This window comes from Melitaea cinxia, chromosome 3 (genome assembly GCF_905220565.1).
Source record: "Melitaea cinxia chromosome 3, ilMelCinx1.1, whole genome shotgun sequence".
Classification (NCBI taxonomy): domain Eukaryota; kingdom Metazoa; phylum Arthropoda; class Insecta; order Lepidoptera; family Nymphalidae; genus Melitaea; species Melitaea cinxia.
Window position 1 is genome coordinate 6610561 of NC_059396.1, and position 9766 is coordinate 6620326.

The 9766-nt window shown below is 30.0% G+C and overlaps 1 protein-coding gene across 1 annotated transcript in view; it reads right to left on the bottom strand.

The window, feature by feature from the left end:
* LOC123669347 overlaps nt 1-8839 on the bottom strand; it is a 31094-nt gene extending 22255 nt beyond the window's left edge. The window contains exon 1 of the mRNA XM_045602953.1: nt 8753-8839. The gene's annotated coding sequence lies outside the window, so the exon portion shown is untranslated. The remainder of the gene's footprint in view (nt 1-8752) is intronic.
* Nucleotides 8840-9766: the final 927 nt, after the last annotated feature.

Genomic DNA, 9766 nt, shown 5'->3' on the forward strand with positions numbered 1-9766 from the left:
ATAGTGGTAATATTTGAATCTAACTCTACTGTAACTCTATTCTCTCTCGAGCGCTCTGTACGGATTAGTTTGAGTTATTAGTTTTATCGATTAAAAATGACATTTATTCTTTATCTGACGAATGTTATAATTTGTAAGAGTTTATTTTTAATAAGCTCTTTTTAGAGTTATAATAATAATTAACTTGCGTAAAAGAGAAAAAAAAATGATTGCTTTGTCTTATTTTAGAATGTACCACTGACCCTTAAAATACGAAGTTAAATAAATTCATTGTATTAAAAACTGAACACATTAAAAACAGACGCTTGTACACGAATCGTGTCTTGTGAAATATTTGATCGCATCGTTGCAACATGTGCCATATCATGATTGGCCAAATTACTATAATATATCTCCTAGGCTTAATAATGAGTTATATGCGCAACTATTTAACTGGTTTTAAATGTAAAACGATTATATTCAATGATTTGCGGCACTCAATCAGTCGCGATGCTCAATCTTTGCAGAAGACATCAACGAGCTCGTCAAGATCAACTTTATTAACGGCTTCCAATGACATAAACTGTTAAAATATTTTATATACAAATATTAAGTTCTTAGTATTTTTTGAAAGTTAAACTTGAATTTGAAGTAGAAAGGAAGGTTTTTGAACATTTCTATTTTTTTTTCTTTTTTTTTCCTCAATGTCTTGACAGCTTAATTGTGATTTTGAAGTGTTGTAGTTGTGTTATTTCTATAAGTGTTTTCCTTTTTAAGCAGAAAATTTCGTATCTACGTAATAATCGTTTATACGCACTTTTTTAGAGTTTAGCAGGAACTGATTAGACAATGTCACTGCAATTGCTTGGAAGAATATAAATATTGCTTCATACGTTATCAAGAATCAAATTTTTAAAATAAAATAATAACATTAAACAATCTCATAAGTGCCAAAAGCTATCGTTAATAAAACCAATATGAGTATTTAGTGTAGGTAATGCTAAGAAAAATTAAATTAGGGATATTTTTGTCACATGAACATGGAAAAAATCTAGAATCTTGTTTTGATCTAAAATAAAACTATCATACTAACTCTTCAGTTTATTTTAATTCAAATTAAAAAAAATATATGATGTCATGGGACACCGGGTAGGAACGAAGTTCCTTCCGATAGTATAGAAGCAACACAATTTGAAAAAAAAATGTTGAATTATATATATATATATATTCTAGTGCTTGATTTGTGTTTAATTTTGTTGATTGGTTTTTAATTAAGTACATAAAAGTATTTAGGAAATTTAGTATTTTAGAAAATAACAAATACCCTAAAATAAAATAAATCAAACCAAATAATAATAATAATAATAATTTAAACTATTAAGTCAAATAAAAAAAAATATGTCTATTTATTTTTGTCGACTCTATAAAATTACATAAATATTTTTAAAAAAAGCTTACTAGTAATATTTTAGTTTTACAAACGTCATATTATACAGCCGTGTGACTGATATTACGTCACTTCCGTTATATATTTTTCTTACGGTTTTAGTATCACATTTTTTTCAGTTCGGTCGCCCAGCCAAATATCAAACCTGCCATAAGGAACTTCGTTCCAATATAATATAGACAATGTTGAATAAAAAAATTATCCGGTGATCAAACAATAAAAAAGTTATATATGTTATGTTATTATGTTCAGCATAGTAGCCTTGAACCGTTGCATAACTTGCCATTTGTCCCACAACGACCACGCAGACGAACTCAGAAAAGAATCATTTCGTTAGAAATGGCATCCAGCACATAATTGGATAAAAAATATTTCGTAAGCTCAATTACAATTTTCATTCATATTAGGCAACATAATTAGGGTTTCGTTTCGTGTCTTAAAATTCAAACACCACTTAGGCATAAATTCATGGTAAAAAAGGACGATTTATCGTAGTGTTCAGTGTTCAGCGATATTTGGTCTAATTCATAAAAATGTGAAAATCAAACTAATAGAATGAAATCATGCGCTTTTAATAACATATTTGCCAACTAAAAAGCCCTAGATAAAATAAAAGACGTCTCAAAATAAAGTTAACTCTAGCTAATTGTAGCAAGTATGTAAAATATTGCATTTACATTACTGCCTGCTGGCATGTATGTTGACATCGCAGTCATTTAGTATGTATCCGGAAGAGATACCTACTATCATAGATATACATTGACATAAATGGTATAGTACAAAAAACATGTAATTTCATCTAATTGCCTTACTTAACAATCCTTTAAGATATACTAAAAATATAATTTGTAGACACATCCTTAATCTTTGTACCTTTGTAATAGAGTATCACGAAACCATTTGCAAACAAAAGGTACGATAAATCATACCATACAATGTTTTGTAGATAAAGCTATTTGGTGTTATCACCTTATTGACAATACCTTTGATGATATAATAAAATTAATATGACTGAGCTTTTATTCAGATCTAAAACATCACTTAAATCGTAAAAAAGCAATATAATATAGCAAGCTTTACTAGATTAATTTCAGAGCTAAGTGAATATTCGAGTTAATTATCTTAGTTGTTACTCAATTCGGCCTTAGGTGCTGGAGCCCATAATCAGTGGCTCCATCGTATTGCTGCCGTGAGACTCGAGTTCTTACTTACAATGCGAATATTATTTACTGCCTTCCGAATGTAGCAGCAAAAGGTAAGTTCTCACAAACAAAAACCTCCATTAATACAGTATTGTTAAATTGAGACTGATTTCTTGATTATTTTAAAATTCTGCTTCAAAATTAATATTTAAGGTTGTTGTAAAATAGAAATGTATATCAAATAATTGTATTTGCTGGCAAACGAAAAAATAGTCAAGTCAATACGCATTATCAAAGATTACTCCAAAAGTTGTAATCAGATCTCGATGAAATTTAAATGTGACCACATCATAAACATTGGCTTTCGATTAAATTAAAAATAATCAAAATCGGTACACCCAGTAAAAAGTTATGCGGATTTTCGAGAGTTTCCCTCGATTACTCTGGGACTCCATCATCAGATCCTGGTTTCCTTATTATGGTACCAAACTAGGGATATCTCCTTTCAACAAAAAAAGAATTATCAAAATCGGTTCATAAACGACGAAGTTACCTCCGAACATACATCAAATATATGTATATATATACGGTCGGATTAAGTAACCTCCTCCTTTTTTTGAAGTCGGTTAAAAATAGCTGATCCATTTTTTAACTTTACGTAGTTGTTTCCGACGGGAATTTAGTATAGAAATTATAGAATTTTAGATGTCATCAAATCTTCTAAAGCAATACCTAATAGCTAATAGAGTGAAAATACGCTTAGTAAAAATTGTAAATCACTTTATCAAAAAATGTTTTAGACTATATCTACTACATAACTGCACTTTCTTAGCCTGCTGTGTAACATTAATTCCCACCATCACAGGTTGGCTGGAAGAGATCTCTTCTAGAGATGAGTCCATCGTTGCTAACTAAATTTGTATATAAATAACTGTACAAAATTTTAAGTGCAATAAAGAATATATATTATATACTTTTTATTTAACTGAGGTAAGGCACAACAGGAAATGTGCTGCTCAAAATATGGATCAACCCGAGTGGAGTACTTCGACCTTACATAATACCATATCTAAATAATACTGTTTTCAAGCAGTATTGTGTTCCTGTTGGTAAGTAAGATGATCAGAGCTCCCCAGGAGCTTACTCATTAGAGAAATTGGTAATATAGCCGTACACTTGCTTAAAAAAAATAACTTATTTTAACAAAAGGGGTTGAACTTCTAAACGACTTTCAAACCCACGACAAATTTTGCAAGGACCGTCTATATAAAAAAATTAAAACGGTCCAACTTAAAAATAAAAAAAAAAACAAAAAATTTCAACCAATGTTCATTTCGTTATTCAAACACTTCTTATTAGGTTTATTTTAAAATAACTTTTAAATACCTACTTATTAACTTACAAAAGCGCGTACATGTTAGTTACTTAAAACTTTAATGTCTTATAGCCCGTTAACTATGTAATACTATACCTACATATGAATTGAGGGCATAATTATGTAATAATAACATATTCGAATATTATTAAAATCAGAAACATCTATCAACATTTTTTAGTTGTCAGCTTCACGTGGAAAATTCCAAAGTAGGAATTAAAATGTTAAGAAAATTGTATGGGCCGGTATGGAACCAAATATTATGTAAATATATTGTAAAAAAACTTTTTATTAAACAGTATTGGTAGAAGACGCGTTGGCGCAACGGTTACAGCCTGTTGTACCTGTTGCGCTGGCGGTTGCGGGTTCGATCCCCGCACGTGACAAACATTTGTATTGGTCATACAGGTGTTTGCCGTGGTCTGGGTGTTTGTGCAGTCCTTGTGGGTCTCCCACCGTGACTCGGAGAGCACGTTAAGCCGTCGGTCCCGGTTGTTATCATGTACACCTGATAGCGATCGTTATTCATAGTAGGGAATATATCCGCCAACCCGCATTGGAGCAGTGTGGTGGATTAAGCTCTGATCCTTCTCCTACATGGGGAAAGAGGCCTATGCCCAGTAGTGGAATATTACAGGCTGAAGCGTATTGGTAGAAGTATACCCTGCTATTGCTTTAATTGTTAAGAAACGTGTTACTATTATTGCTCGTCATATCAAAGACATTAGCACTCGTGTTATACTTTATGTTCTTGAAGATTTAATAAAAATTACAATTATTTTCACTATTTATTAACCGACTTCCAAAAAAGGAGGAGGTTCTCAATTCGACTGTATTTTTTTTTTTTTTTTATGTATGTTACATCAGAACTTTTGCCCGTGTGGACCGATTTCGACAAATTTTGTTTTAATCGAAAGGTGGTGTGTGCCAATTGGTCCCATTTAAATTTATTTGAGATCTAACAACTACTTTTCGAGTTATATCTAATAATGTGTTTTTACTTGACGCTTTTTTCGTCGACCTACGTTGTATTATACCACATAACTTTCTACTGGATATACCGATTTTGATAATTCTTTTTTTGTTGGAAAGGGGATATTCCTAGTTTGGTACCGTGATAAGGAAACTAGGATCTGATGATGGGATCCCAGAGGAATCGAGGGAAACTCTCGAAAATCCGTAATAACTTTTTACTGGGTGTACCGATTTTGATAATTTTTAATTTAATCGAAAGCTGATGTTTATCATGTGGTCACATATAAATTTTATCGAGATCTGATAACTACTTTTTGAGTAATCTTTAATAACGCGTAGTTGCTTGACTATTTTTTCGTCGATCTACGTTATATTACTTGTCGATGTAATTGAAGTCGGTTTTTTTTTATCATAATGTCGATCTAAGACATAGTTTTCGTAACCTTTCCTACATATAATTTAAGGATTTCCTCGCAAAATGTTTTGAATTAATATCTTCTTACAATTTATCACTTTGACAGTAACATTTTCGGCGGTATATGTGAAAGAAAGTTTGTTGTAAATAATTCTCATACTTCACTTACATTGGGCGTGCGAATACATTTCTTATTTCTGTTGACACAGATAAAGCCGTAACATCGTCAATGAGTCAAAGAGGCTATTGCACGCGAAATGCCTGTCAGACTTCATAATAGCCTGCACTACACACCTGACATACAAATTAGTTTTAACTTCAGAACTTTTGCTTTTAATAATAACGTTTATATTAAGTATACGTTGTCAATTGTTATTACACGGTTTCGAAATTATATAAGAAGATACTCGTAATATTATACCTTTTGAGTTGAATGGGAACCTAAATTTAAAACAACTTAACCTTTCGTTACAAGCTATATTTAAGAAAAATTTAAAGTTCACTATAATAACGTTGTGGAGAGAGTTTTTATTAGAGAATGATCCCTTGTACGGCGTTAAAGAATCAATAAGGCTAATAAAGTTTCAACGCTTCATCTATTTAAAAGAATAGACCTTTGTCCAGTGAAATATTTGTAGACTATTTCTGAGATATATTAAGAATTTCTTTTCTATTAATTCGCTGAGTTAGCCTAGGTCTCTTTAATCTGCGACTTATCTTTCGATTTCCAGTACTAAGAAATCGTGCATATTTATCTCCTTGAGTCTTTCCGAAAGCTACTCAACCGTCCTATTTAGCGATTAATCTCTTTTTGGAAAATGAATATATATTTTTGAACATTGAAGAATAGAATAAAATTTTGTCACATATGAGATATTTCCGTTTGTTTTAATATACAATCCTACTTCATAAAATCATTTTGGCGCGTATTCTTTTATGTTTTTTTTTTAATTTACGCCTCAAAAAAAAGCCACCCATTCTTGTCGATAATTTCGAGATTTTTTTAAATTAATTACATGCAGTTTTAGTTATTACATATATTGGATTCAAGTCTCTTTTCAGTTTCACTATTCGCCTTAATCTGCTCGCTTTAAGTCATACGCCCACTTGCAAAAGCCACCCATTCTTGTCGATAATTTCGAGAGCAGAAGATTCAACGATTACCAAGCGGAGCAGAATGAATATTGGAGAAGATTATGTTTATTCAAAGTTCTACAATTATCTAATACGGTTTTTTAGTTTGTAGTTATTTTGAAGTTATTCGGTTGTCGTATTAATTTACGTAACAGCGTGCAGCGCTTTTGTAATCGGTATTCACTATGTAAGTTAGAAGAATTTAAAATGTGACCCCACAGGGATCACGAGTAAACACTAGTTTAGGCATGCTCTACATTACGTAACCGGTTATATCCTTTATTTTAGGCATTTGATGCAATAACTCTACATATAAGTATCAAATAAACGAGGTTAATGCAAATTTATTAAAATAAAATATTTCAAAATAAAAAATATTCCTTATAAGGACGAAAATAAACTAGTAAGGATGAGGAAAGAAACTAAGTCATTTTAACATAATTTAATTTATGTTTAAAATATTCGAATATTAATCAGCATTCAAATATTAATATGTATTAGATATTAATTTAAAATAACATTGTAACAATGCAGCGGAAAATAAACACTTTATGAACAATAGAACTATTATTTTTTAATAAATAAAAATAATGATTTAAATTAAAGACTTCATTGTATAAAAAATAATTAAACATTTAATTATATTATGTCATTTTATTGAATTTTTGTTATAATTATTGGATTTAAGGCTTGAAAAAATTTATCTGCGAAAATAAGTTGTTTCTAACCTAAACGAACTTGATGGATTTTAAATGCTTTTATTGTTTATTTATTATCCATTTATTTATTTATAAAGTATAAATCTTAAATATAGATATAGTAAGATAAAAATGCAATTTATGCAATGCATTAAGAAGTAAATATTGCATTGGTCTACTCGGGCTTATTTACTAGCATTTCTCTAAAAGGCTACTAACAACAGGTTTTCAAGTCGTATCTTGGTTATATTTTGTCACAGAATATTAATTTGAAAGTCTGCATCTTTACCGGCAAAGTGACCTTCACAGTGCTATACGTTATGAAACTAATGACTTTGATCCATTAATTAGGACATACAACAAATAAACTTACTGTGTGATTAAATAGTTATGTACAGAAAATGTTAAGTGCGTGTTGTTCTTGCACAATCGGAATCCAATACCAAAATATATATAAAAATAAGTTGTAAATACGTTATTTTATTGTGATTTACATTATATTTATATTAATAACCCAATTTTTTTTATTTTTAACGATTAAAATAATCATTCCAAATTATTATATGCAGGTATATAATAAATAAGGCCACTGCAACCAAAGCGAAATTTATAATGGTAAAACGAATCTTAAATTATTATTTATTATGAAATTCTAAAAGCTTTGTAAATAATGCATTCATAAACTTATTTACTTATACATTTTTTGCAGTTTTATTTAACATCTGCTAAAAAAATATTTTGAACTAAAACAGATTAAATGAAATATTAAACATTTGATAACTATCGCTAACCTAAAAATACTCTAGATTTTAAAGCTCACAACAAAATACTGCTTGTACTTAATCCGTCCTAAAAAATATTTCATGTATCAAGTGTTTTTTTTTTTACTATCGTCATTAGGAATTTCCACTATTATTATTCTAATTAACCGAATAAGTCAAACTATTAAACATTAATATATATTTGAAATTTAAGCATACAAAATATAATAAAAATATTTTTTAGAAGTCGATTTTCCTTTTCTTTTATTTCGATTTCAAAAACATTAAAAACATATTTCAGAAAACACATTTTAAATATTTTTTTTCTATGTAAGTGGGTCACAAACATAAAGGGTTGAGTAGAAAAGGGTATGCGGTTACTCCAACATCGTGTTGCAACTGCTTGACACAAATACAACTTTCGCACCGTTCTCGCAAGAAAAAAATTTAACCAAAAGGACACAACTGGAACAATGTGGCCAATCTTATTGTCAATCTTTGTGTCAAGCTGTCTTTATAATAGTTGCAATCTTTGCGCGAACTTTGACGCAACTTTAATAGATAGACTTGTGAAGTAAGCTATATTATTTTTTAATTTATATTTTGTATTATCAAGTAGGTTAGATAAGATATACAAAAATTAACAACAAACTAAAATATATTTTTTTCTTGCATTTTTTCGGGTATAAAAAACTTAGCTTTGGAATTATTTTTATTATTATCTAAGATTTTTTACATGTAAATCACTACCTAATTATTGAATTTCACAACTAGGTTTTTTATCCCAAATCATCCCTTCGACTGCCCTATATTTAGTGTTACTTACCTTTTTCGATGATAAAAATGCGGCGGGAAAAATTCACTGAGACACTGTTGTAATAGCGCGCGGCTGGTTTTGACCAAGTCTTTTATAGTCAACGTAGCGGGGATGAGGCGCACGCGCATGGTGGGACGATTTCATGCGCTTTAATATCCAGCGTAACTTGACCCCTGATGGTCCTCCTAGAAAAGGGCTAGAAATATAATCATATTGCTATGTATAGCGAATAACGGCTTATACCTATTTACAATTTTTAGTAAAAAAAAAGTTTTGTTGCATTTGTAGGTTTCAAGGGTTTATTATTAAACTAAAAAAACCGTACTGCACTGTACGAAAAATTACACTCCAGTTGAAATGGACGTAAATAAAACGTAATTAATTTATATAAAAAAAAATATCGTTAAGATCACTGAGTTAAATGAGGGGCGAGGCATCTCTATTGAAATTGAAAATTCCTGATTAAATTTGCCATTAAAAAGATATATTCTACCTCTTATGTGTATACATAAGAAGAGATATTTACCCTATAGTGGAATATCTACAGACTTACAGAATGAAACAACGCCTAACCCCTAAAAACTTAGGTATTTTACTTTATAGCTTTGGCAAGGCTCTGAGATGTTATAATAACAATAACTGGTATAAAATGTGACTATTAGTCACAAAAGGTTAAATGTCAATGTTATCTACTCACAAGATAAAAATATATAATCTATAGCACTTCTTAAAAATATAAATATTCATTGACAGTAAATGTATATTGGTTGAGCATAAAGATTTCTTCGTAGTGCTATCATAACCTTAAGCTCGATTTGTGACGTGAGTAACATAACACACCACTGGGTCACGAGTTTAAAACATTTTTTTAAAATCATAATAGATTCAGATATAGTCCAAATATGAACCTTCACCTTCATCGATATTTATTTACCAGCTGTTCGAAAAAACAAACCAATTAGAATTCCATATGCATGTCCAAACCAGCAATTTTTTTTGCATTAGATTTTTTTTCGTGTATTT